The sequence below is a fragment of the Canis lupus genome, chromosome 10 (genome assembly GCF_048164855.1).
Source record: "Canis lupus baileyi chromosome 10, mCanLup2.hap1, whole genome shotgun sequence".
Lineage (NCBI taxonomy): Eukaryota > Metazoa > Chordata > Mammalia > Carnivora > Canidae > Canis > Canis lupus.
In genome coordinates this window covers 18,820,061-18,831,920 of record NC_132847.1, presented here as the reverse complement: position 1 = coordinate 18,831,920, position 11,860 = coordinate 18,820,061, and positions in this window count along the sequence as shown.

Below are 11,860 nucleotides of genomic sequence, written 5' to 3'. Positions count from 1 at the left end.
CTCAACAGATAATTTTTTAAAAAGATTTTATTTATTTATTTATGAGAGACACAGAGAGAGAGAGAGACAAAGAGGCAGAGACACAGGCAGAGGGAGAAGCAGGCTCCTTGCAGCGAGCCGATGTGGGACTTGATCCCGGGACTCCAGGATCACGCTCTGGGCTGAAGGCAGGCGCCAAACCACTGAGCCACCCAGGGATCCCTCAACAGAGAAATTATACATATTTCAGTCAGAGGCTGCTAGGAGAAGAGTAAGTAAATATCTCACAATAGTATCAATACTTTTTTTTGGTTCAAAATGTAACCAAAAATGTTGTGTTAAAATGTTAGTAAGAGGATAGCACTAACTGCCTTCTACTTAATCTTAGTATTTCCATTTATTTTTTAAAGATAGATTTATTTATTTATTTATTTATTATTTATTTATTTATAATAGACATAGAGAGAGAGAGAGAGAGAGAGAGAGGCAGAGACACAGGAGGAGGGAGACACAGGCTCCATGCCGGGAGCCCGATGAGGGACTGGATCCCAGGACTCTAGGATCGTGCCCTGGGCCAAAGGCAGGCGCTAAACCGCTGAGCCACCCAGGGATCCCCATTAGTATTTCCATTTAAGACAAAGTTCCTCATTAAAAGACTTTAGAAGAAATTAATATTTATAAGCAGGTTTTCTAATAACTTTTCCATAAAGATGACTTGGAGCATTTTTATAGATTTGTGCCAATCAACTCCACTTTGCATTTGTCTGCTTCTGAAAGCATTAATTCTCTTATTCATTCTGAATGCTGAATGGATCTGATAGTTCCCTAATTTCTTTCCCGAGAAGTTGGTGTTCTACAATCCATAATATTTAGACCTCCCTTCCCTCCCCACAGATTTTTTTTTCCCCTGAGCACTTCTGATTGTTTTTACAAAGGGAATCACAACACAGGATCTCCTCTGCTCCAGCTTGTTCAGTGCTCTCAATTTGGATGAAAGACATTCATTTTGTGACTGTGACTATAAAGAATTCAAACGCTTATTCTTTCTGATTAAACGGGTTTCTTCATTTATTCACTACACATTTTAAAATCAATGTGATTTTGTCAGAAGGAAAATCAAGGAATTTCTAAAAATTAATCAGTGTTATTAAGATGAGATTCACATATATGCCCTACTTGAGATAAAAACAAAACTGAAAACCTAAATCTCTTGAAGTAAATGCATAGTCCTTTTGTAGGTGTTAATTGCAAACACACAACAAAATTCCAAAAATAAGTTTTTTGGGAAGACTTGAGAGGAAAAAAAAAAAAGTAAGAATTTAAGGATTCCTGGTAAAACATCCTATGTGAAAATACTGCCACCCACCATCACTTCCCCCTTTTTCCCATTTACTAACTACAGCACAGGTTTTCAAAGAATTTTTGGCATCTCCAGATGATAAATTATGTGAATTATTGTTGGATCAAAATTCCTTTGAAATAACTGCAGGTGTTCAAGATCCTGTCAGAGCAAATGCATTTTAAGTCCGATGAAGACTGACACTCAGCCATTCCTCAGGCTTCTTTGAGGCAGAGCTCCTGTTGGGAGTGGCTTTGTTTAAAATTGGAGACATATGGAAGCCTGCGCAGTGAAGACAGGAGGAAGCCTGTCCAATTGGCACAGAATTAGAATCTAACTCCTGATTTAAGTCCACATTTGAGGGTCTCTCTGCTCTGTATTCTCTCCTTTATGTCTTCCTAATCCATAGTAAAATGCTACAGGGAGTGGTATCTCATTGCTAAAGCGGAAACTATAGCTCTTAGAAACATAATTTGATTTAACATAATGATGTTAATTATAAATGTGCTCGGTATTGGAAAAATCCTCTGCATTCACAATTTATTTTCCTTGAGGTTCCTCTACAGAACATGGATTTAGAGATACTCTTTTGAAAATTAATATGGTTAGTAAAACCTAGCAAGTATTTCTGCCTTTTGAAAGAACAGATGGATGAATGAATAAATACTGTCTTGTAGTTTAAGACAAAAGGAAGGACATTAAATATAACAAATTCTAAGTCATATGTTAAACGCATATTACAAATCTCATTCAATTCTTAATACATAATATTTAAAAAGATAATTACTATTGTTCATGCTTGTGTATTGAGAAAATTGAGAGTCAGAAAACCCAAGTTGTTCTATGTCACACAGATAGCAAGAGACAAGAAGAGATTTTTTTCCATCTTTGCTTCATTCTTACCCAATGGCCATTCTCTTTCCATTTTACTCATATTTCCGAAGGATCAACTTTAGGCTTTCATAATTGTCTCTACTGTATTTAGGTTAAACCATAATTGCTAGTATTCAACTGTTTTTGACCAACAAGTATGTTAATTCCATATCAATCCAAAGCAATTTTTGTTTCCTATATCATTTCCTGCTTTCTTCATTATTTTTCCTTATTTTTTTCATTTATTCTGTTGTACTTCTAACCTTTTAAGTTTTAACAGTTTATCCATTTTTTCAGTTCTTCTTAAATTACGTACATGAAGTTTACAAATTATAAGGACCTTGGCAATATCCTACTAATTTTGATTCAGATTTCCATTATCATTTAGTTCCAAATATTTACTATTTTTGATTCTTTAATTCATGAGTTACCAAAAAGGTTTTTATTTTTGCTTTTGTGTTGTTTTGTTTTTGAAAGAGAGAAAGAGCACAAACAGTGGGAGAGGGATGAAGAGAGGGGGAGTGAGAGAATTTTAAACAGGCTCTACACCCAGCATGAGCCCAATGTGGGGCTTGATTTCATGACCCTGAGGTCATGACCTAAAATGAAATCAAGAATTGGGTGTTTAATTTACCGAGCCACACAGGTACCACAAAAACAAAAAACAAAAAACAAAAAACTGTGTTTTGAATTAATCAAATGTATTGTGGGTACTTATAATGGATGTCTAAAAGTGTACTGTGGTCAAAAAGTGTTTTTAACATAACATCATAAGATGTGTCTTATGAACCTAACTTACAGTCCATTTTTGTAAACATTCCATGTGTTACTTTATTTTTTTTTTAATATTTTTTTTAATTTTTTATTTATTTATGATAGCCACAGAGAGAGAGAGAGAGGCGCAGAGACACAGGCAGAGGGAGAAGCAGGCTCCATGCACCGGGAGCCCGACGTGGGATTCGATCCCAGGTCTGCAGGATCGCGCCCTGGGCCAAAGGCAGGCGCCAAACCGCTGCGCCACCCAGGGATCCCTCCATGTGTTACTTTAAAAGAATATATATATCCTGACTGTTTAGACGCAGGATCCTATTGTTAATTATGTCGCTCAGATTGTCCATAATTGTAGCACTTTTGGTCGGCTTAGTACTTGAAATATTGAGATAAGTATATATATATATTTTTTTTGAGATAAGTATATTAAAAGGTCTCATCCTGATGAGAAAGATTTATTTTAAGAGATTATGATGGTTTTAAGTATAAAATATGTACAGTAGAAGAGTGGGGTGGAAAGTCAAGTAACAGTTGATGTAGTGGAATCCAAATTACACAGGGAAGCAGGTCAAAAACTCAGGCAAGGTTTCCATGTTGTAGTCTCAAAGATGTCTTTTTTCTCAGAAAACTTTAGTCTGCTCTGAAGGCCTTCCACTGATTGGCAGGGGTATACCCATATGAAGGAAAGTAATCTACTTTATTCAAAGTCTACTCATTAAAATGTTAATCACATGTAAAGATACCTTCACAGCAACATCTAGACTGGTATTTGACCAGACAACTGGTATCACAGCCTACACGAATTGATACATAAAATTAACCTCCAAACTATTCTACTGATTGACAATTTTAGAACTTCTAGTTTTTCCTATGAATTTAGTTTTTCATGTCAAGTGACCATATTTATTTTTAATAATATATGCTTAATAAAATCTAAAGGTAATTAGTGCAATATAAAGATTTGAAAATACCTTACTTTAAATTATTCCAATCCTAACTTATACATTGTTTTTGTCTATTATCTTATTTCTATCTTATTTTTTAATAAGCCACAAATAGATATTATCATTGTTAATTTATTTTTAAAATTTTTAAAAAAGTTTTTATTTGTTTATTGAGAGAGACACACAGAGAGAGGCAGAGACATAAGCAGAGGGAGAAGCAGGCTCCTCACAGGAAGCCCGATGCAGGACTTGATCCCAGGACCGTGGGGATCATGCCCTAAGCCGAAGGCAGACGCTCAACCACTGAGTCACCCGGGCATCCCATCATTGCTTTTTTATATAGTCATTTTAAAAAAGTTTTTATCCACATATTTTTAAATTGTATATTTGCTGTTAATTTTTGGATTTAAGACATGCATTCTGGGATTATTTCTCTTCCTACTAAATGTATCATTTGAGGGTTCCTTTAGTAAGTATCCACAGGTAGTAAGTTATTTGCCTTTTTTTGTCTATTAATGGCTTTGTTTCAATATGCTTCATTAATGACAATTTAAAACAATATGAAGTCCTAGCTTGATAGTTGTTTTCCACTGTGTTAATAATTCTTCTATCACTCTAAACAGATCATTTACATATAATCTGCTCTTCTCAGAGTGCTTTTAAGATCTTTTATTTTCTTCTATTTTACTACAGTTTTAGTACATCATATCCTGATGTATATTCTTTTTTATATTTTACCGTTATTCATTGTGATTCTTGTGCTTCTTTATTTCCCCAGTTCTTGAGATTTCTCACATATTATCTCCCTGAAACTGACTTCCCTGTATTCTATTCTGTTTTCTGGAACTCTAGTTAAACAAATATTAGAGCTTATTCTCCTCTGCATATTGCTTAATGGCATTTTCATATTTCCCGTCTTTTTCTCCTTCAGTGTAGCTTTCTAGGTAATATATTAAGCTCTTCATTCTAGTTTAACAGTTCTCACTTCAGCTATGTCTACTGTTTTACTTCTTCATGAGTTATGTTCCTATTTGTAAATTTCATGGTATATTTTTATTTGTGGAAGTTCTATCTAGTTATTTTGCAAATAAGTGTTTTATGTTTGCTTTTTGTAATATGTTATCCTTGCTCAGATTTTTAATGCATTTTTTTCATATGTTTAAATAACTTAAAGGTAACTCTTTGGCATTGTATATGAAATAATTTTGGTATTGCGGGACTAATTCTATTTGCTCTTGTTTTGTTTTACTCTGTTCTATTTTTACTTATTCCTCCTTGTTGCGTTTTATAATTTTGGGTTATGAACTCACGTTTGAAGATTGGAGTTTTCCCTGTGGAAATCCTGGTGAGTCCGAGTAAGGAGTTTTGTTTGCTTCTGTCAAGTGCCTGTAGGCATTGTCTTACCACTCTGGAATCACTGAGTAAATTTCTTGATTTGGGGCATACCTTACTTTCAAAGTGAAGTTATTTCAAACCCAAAATTTAAATGAGAACATGCCAACTTTTTAAAATATTTCAAGGAATATTTTATTTTTTTCTACACAGAGCCCTTTGCTGCAATGGATTTCTTTCTCCAGTCTTCCTTTAACACACAGTGTGGCCTTCTAATGGTCCCAGCTTACACAGGAATATCAGTACAAACTTCCTTCTTTACATGGCTCAAGGCTATATTTCCTTAGCCTTGTGTAATTAAAAGAAACTAGGACTTTCCACATAATTTGTAGAGAGCTATATCATTTGTTGAGCCCTTTGCAAAATGAAAATAAAAGCAGGGAAAAAAGTTACACTGAATTTACTAAAATATCGAACTTTTTCCTTTCTTCCATAATCTCTCTCTTGACTCATTATTGTGCTTTTTATTTGCTATTTAAGGTCATACTCCTCCAGGCATGGGACCACTTACTAGGTGAATGCAGACCCTCACATTATCCAAGGGCCCATCCTATGGCTGGATGTTTGAAGTCTACCTGTTGCTAGGTTTATCCTTCTGAAAAGACTAATGTGCCATGCGTGGCCAAGAGGGAAAAGTCAATTTCTTCTTCCCATGGGTCCACCTCCCCAACCCATAATAGATGAGCAACTAACACTCGAGGCAATACAATCTGTGCTGGGACAAACCGGACACCTAGATTAGACACAAGTGAGTGGTTCACCCTTGCTGAGTCACATATTGAACACCCTATGGTACTGTAGTCCAGGGTGGGAAGAGCCACTACCATGTCCCCCCCCCACCCCAGCACCAACCTTCTCTTAAGTCCACACCCAGACCCCATGATGGGCAGGGGGCAGCCATGGTTGCTGAAGTAGCCAGGGAAGGGCAGCCTTGTGGGGTGGAGTCCCTTGCAGTGGGTTGCAACAAGTCATTAGGTGGGGGTGGAGAGAGGGAAGCCATGTGAAGTCAGGGTCTGGGAGAGCAGGGACTGAGCAGCTGAGAACATGTCCAGGGTATTCAGGAAGGTGGTGGGTGACAGGACCATGCTTGATTTGAGGGCCCTCACTGCTTGCTCCATTGTTCCATCGAACTTCATTTATGAACCACAAATTCTAAGATAAAATTGTTAAGAACTTCACAAGGACAACTACAGAGCATTAAACTCCATGTATAGGGTCCTTTGGAGCATGGCAATCCTGGCCACCCACTCTGTCCTGACTCTCAGCTACTGAGACTGGCAAAGGACTTTAGAATAGCCAGGGGAAGTTGTCATTGGAAGCTAGAGAATTGTGGCAAGAGACATCTGATAGGACATGTGGGCTTTAGTATAGGGACACAGTGAATATATGCCAGGTGGTTCCAGGGGAATAAATATCTCATTTTCTTTCCTTTGCTCTAATTATCTATTTGTATCACCCATTACTCAAACCCTCAGGATCTCACAGATACAGTACATAATGGTCAACATTTTGAGGAATAGAACATGACAGTGGCTGAACACTTTCTGGAGGAGCTACAGGTATCAATTAAGAACTCATGAGCTTTCTTATAGTGTATGGATAAGCATGTGTGTGTGTGTGTGTGTGTGTGTGTGTGTGTGTGTAAGGCAGGGTAGGGAAAAATAGTAGACTTGCAAAATTGTCCTTCACAGTAACAATCAATGAGGCTGATTGTTAAACACTGCTGCCTGCTTGTGTTACCTGGTTGGCTCAGTGGTTGGTGTCTCCATTATCAAGATGGTAACCAATGAAACTTGGCAAGTGAGTAAAAGGAGAGAATTAGTATAAATTCTAGATTCAAGGTATAGGAAACAGTTATATTGTGGACCTAGCATACCAAAACAAGAACTGCTTTGGAAAAACATATTTCAGATACTTAGGATATGAGGGTTTTGTTTGTTTGTTTGTTTGTTTGTTTTTTTAAAGATTTATTTATTTATTTATGATAGACACACACAGAGAGAGAGAGAGGCAGAGACACAGGCAGAGGGAGAGGCAGGCTCCATCACTGGGAGCCGGATGTGGGATTCGATCCCGGGTCTCCAGGATCGCGCCCTGGGCCAAAGGCAGGCGCCAAACCGCTGAGCCACCCCAGGATCCCCCGGTTATGAGGTTTTTGAGGGTGCTGGGGCAGTTCAGTTGGTTAAGCCTCTGACTCTCGATTTCAGCTCAGGTCATGATTTCTGGGTCATGGGATCAAGCCTGGTAGCGGACTTTGTGCTCAGCGGGGAGACTGTTTGAGAATCTCTCCCTCTGACCACACCCTACTCTCTCTCTCTCTCTCTCTCTCCACTCAGTGGAGAGTCTGCTTATCCCTCTTTCTCTGCTCCCCCCACCCACCCTGCCCCTGCCCTCTCAAATAAATAGTAACTAACTAACTAACTAAATAAATCTTTTAAAAATATGAGGTTTTTTTAACTGTTTGAGGAACCTCCATACAGTTTTAGTGTACCATCAACCTAGAAACAGTAAGTATAATTCCTTCTAATCTGGCCTTTTTGTTTTGGTTTGTTTTTTGAAGTTTTTGGTTTTGTAGGGGTTTATTGAACAAATTATTCTACCTAAAAGACTTCTAAAGTGAATATAGCTGCCTCTTTTCTCCAAAATTCCTAGAACCAAGTGAAAATTTCAACTTTGTATTTTCACTTTGACATAGTCATTTATAGTTTTCATCTTGATATAATTTCTATCCCTAGAAAAGTAGACATTGTTACATATATTAACAATGAACACCATGAAATGCCTAGCTGCATAATAATGAAAAGCAAATATAAGCAGTTCTTAATAATAGCATGTAATAAAAATATAATTCAAAATGCCATTAGACTAAGCTGTCAGCAGTCAAAAAGCACATGCATTTTAAAATTTAGACACTTAAGGTATTACTCTTTATGTATACACAGCCAATCCTTCTCAGTAATGAATAAAAAAATTCAAGATAAACACTAAGTGAATCATAAAATATTTGGAATTGATTTGAATTTTTTGCCCAGCTTTTATAAGAGGTTCTCACAATTCTCTATAGAAATCCTGGTCCATGAACTATGGAAATTAGTCCTTTAAGTGAGGCTTTTTTTTTTTTAATTTTTATTTATTTATGATAGTCACAGAGAGAGAGAGAGGCAGAGACACAGGCAGAGGGAGAAGCAGGCTCCACGCACCGGGAGCCCAACGTGGGACTCGATCCCGGATCTCCAGAATCGCGCCCCGGGCCAAAGGCAGGCGCCAAACCGCTGCACCACCCAGGGATCCCTTAAGTGAGGCTTAAAGTAGAAGGATATACTCCAGAGATTGGATTGTCATTGGGGATAGAAACCCTATTCTAGGCTATTTTTTGAAAAAGCATATAAATTTTTTTTATTAGTATGTAGATGTTCTCTGGAGAAAACAAAATACTTCTTTCATTCGTTCTTAGCAATTCCCCATAGACAATAAAGAGAATGCTTTATCTATACTTGAGAAAGCAAAGTTTAAAAGAGTTGATTCTATTGGAACATTTTCTATATTATATTCTGGCAAAGTTTTAATTTACATATATCCAGAAATATCCTCATGATATGAGAAATTACATATGTGATGTAAATTATAGGTTCATGGAAGGTCTCTACATAAAAATTTATTGCCTTTAATATCTAAAAAATATCAGTACTTGGTTAGATCCTTGCATTACAAATTTTGCTTTTTCACTTTCTTAACAGTGTCTTTGGAAGAGCAGAAATCCTTTCATTTTATTGATAACCAACTTATCACTATTCTTTTATGTTTATGTTTTAGTGTCCCTTTAAGAAGTGTTTGCCTAACCCTAGGCATGCATATTTTTCCTCTGTTTACTTTTTTAAAGTTTTATAGTTTAGCTTTTACCCTCTTCCAGTTGTCTATTGCTGCATGACAAAACATACCTCAATTTAGTGACTTAAAACAACAACAACATTCATTTGGCTCACGACTCTGCAATTTGAGCCAAGCCTGGTGAGGATTGCTTGTGTCTGCTTCACTCAGTGTCAATGGTGGAAGCTGGAAGACTACAAATGACAGCATGGGAAGGGTCATTCACCACAGTCTGGTGGTTGATACTATTAGCTGGGATCATTGCTGACATTATTGGCCAGAACACCTACATGTGGTCTGGGCTTCTTCCTGATATAGTGGCTGGGTTCAGACACCTTCAGTGAAAGAGCCAGAACCAAGATGTCAAACATATTATGATCTAGCTTCAAAAGTCATAGAATCATCTATCTTGTCTTCTCAGAGTGAATTGGTAAGCTGGTCATATTAAAAGGGGACCTATATTCAAGAAGATAGCATTTTGAAGGGAAGTTAACTTTGCAAATGTGTTTGAAACCACTATGTACATTTACATATAGATCCATTTTGAATTATTTTTTTTTAATTTTTATTTATTATTTATGATAGTCACACACAGAGAGAGAGAGAGAGGCAGAGACACAGGCAGAGGGAGAAGCAGGCCCCATGCACCGGGAGCCCGACGTGGGATTCGATCCCGGGTCTCCAGGATCGCGCCCTGGGCCAAAGGCAGGCGCCAAACCGCTGCGCCACCCAGGGATCCCCATTTTGAATTATTTTTTAGTAGAGTATGAGGTAAGGCTTACAGTTAATTATCCTTCCAAAATGGATATTCAGTTCCAATATCATTAATTGAAAGGACATTGTCTCCTCACTTTGAATTGTATTGGAATCTTAAACACACACACACACACGCACACACACACACAGATAGGTAGATCTCTCTCTGGAATTACTCTTCTGTTCCACTGATCTATATGATGATCCAGACACTAACACCACTCTTTCTTAATAACTGCAGCTTTAAAATAAGCCTTGAAATCAGTTATATAAGACCTCCAACTGTGTTCTTCATGTTCAAAATTGTTTTGCCTATTTTAGTTCTTTTATATTTCCATATAAATATGAAAATCAGATTACCAGTTTCTACCCAAAAAAAATCCCATTGGGATTTTGGGCAGATTTGTATAAGGCCTATTGATCAATTTTTTAAAAACTGACATTTTTAACAATATTAAGTCTCCCAGTTCAGGAGTATGATATATTGCTACATTTATTTAGGCATTCTTTGATTTCTCTAAGGTTTTTTGGCCTATTTACCATTGTACAGGTTTGCCACACATTGTTATGTTTTTTCCTGAATGTTATATTTTAAATGTGTTTTATATTTTTAAAATCTCATTTTCTATTGTTTATTGCTTTACATATGAATGTGTGACTTTCTTTTACAATTTGATATTGTATTCTACAACTCTGCTAAATGCACTCAATAGTTACAGTAGCTTTTCTTTTTTTTTTTTCTTTTTTTGTAGATTCTTTTGGGTTACTTATGTATCTTCCTTTCCAATCTGTATGCCTTTCATTTCTTTGTCCTGCTTTATTACATTGGCTAGAATTTATCTTATAACACTGAGCAGAAGTCTTGAGAACAAACCTACTTGCCATTTCCTGATCTTATGGAAACACATTTGGTTTTAATAAATATGCTGTTAGCTTTAAGTTTTTCTTAGATGCCTTTTTCAGGTTGAGAAGTTTTCTTTCTTTCTTTCTTTCTTTCTTTCTTTCTTTCTTTCTTTCTTTCTTTCTTTCTTTCTTCTTTCTCTCTCTCTTTTTTTTTTACAGAAAAGACTCTAAGCTTTTCAATATATGAACGAACTTTCATCAATCAGAGAGACAAAGATTTAATAACTCAATAGAAACAAAGTACACAAGAAGGTATTTAATGAAAAGAAGTGAAATTGGCCAGTAAATATTAGAAAACCATGTTTACTGTCACAAATTTTAAAAATTAAATGAGCTCTATTTTCTACTTATTACATTGGTATAGATTTAAAGATTTTACATATATGTATATATAAAATATACATATAGATATTTTAAACTGTACATATATTTAAGGTATACAACATTATGACTTGATATACATGTACATAGTGGAGTGATTACTACTGTGAAGCTAATTATCATATCTCCTCCCATAGAGAAAGTTCCTTTGTATTCTTAGTTTGCTGAGAGTTTTTTTAAATAATCGGTGTTGAATTTTGTCAAATATGTTTCCAAGTAAAATTCATTTATATGGTCATATGACTTTCTCCTTAATGCTCTTGATATAGTGAATTATATTGATTATTGAAAGCTAAACAAATCTTGGATTCGTGATGTATGGTCCTTTTATATGTCACTAAGTATACTTTGCTTTTATTAAGTTTATATATAAATTCAGGAGAAATTGTTATCTGAAGTTTTCTGTTCTCTTAATATCTGGTTTTGGAAACAGCATAATGCTAAAGTCACAAAATGAGTTGAAAAATATTCCCAACTCATGTATTTCCTCAAATAGTGTCACTAAGATAGGAATAATTTCTTTTCAAACATTTGGTAGACTTGACCAGTGAAGCCATCTTGCCTAGAATTTGTGTTTGTGTTTGCATGTTGGAAAGTTTTGTGTGATGAATTAAATTTTTTAGATAAATATAGAGATATTTAGATTTCCCATTTC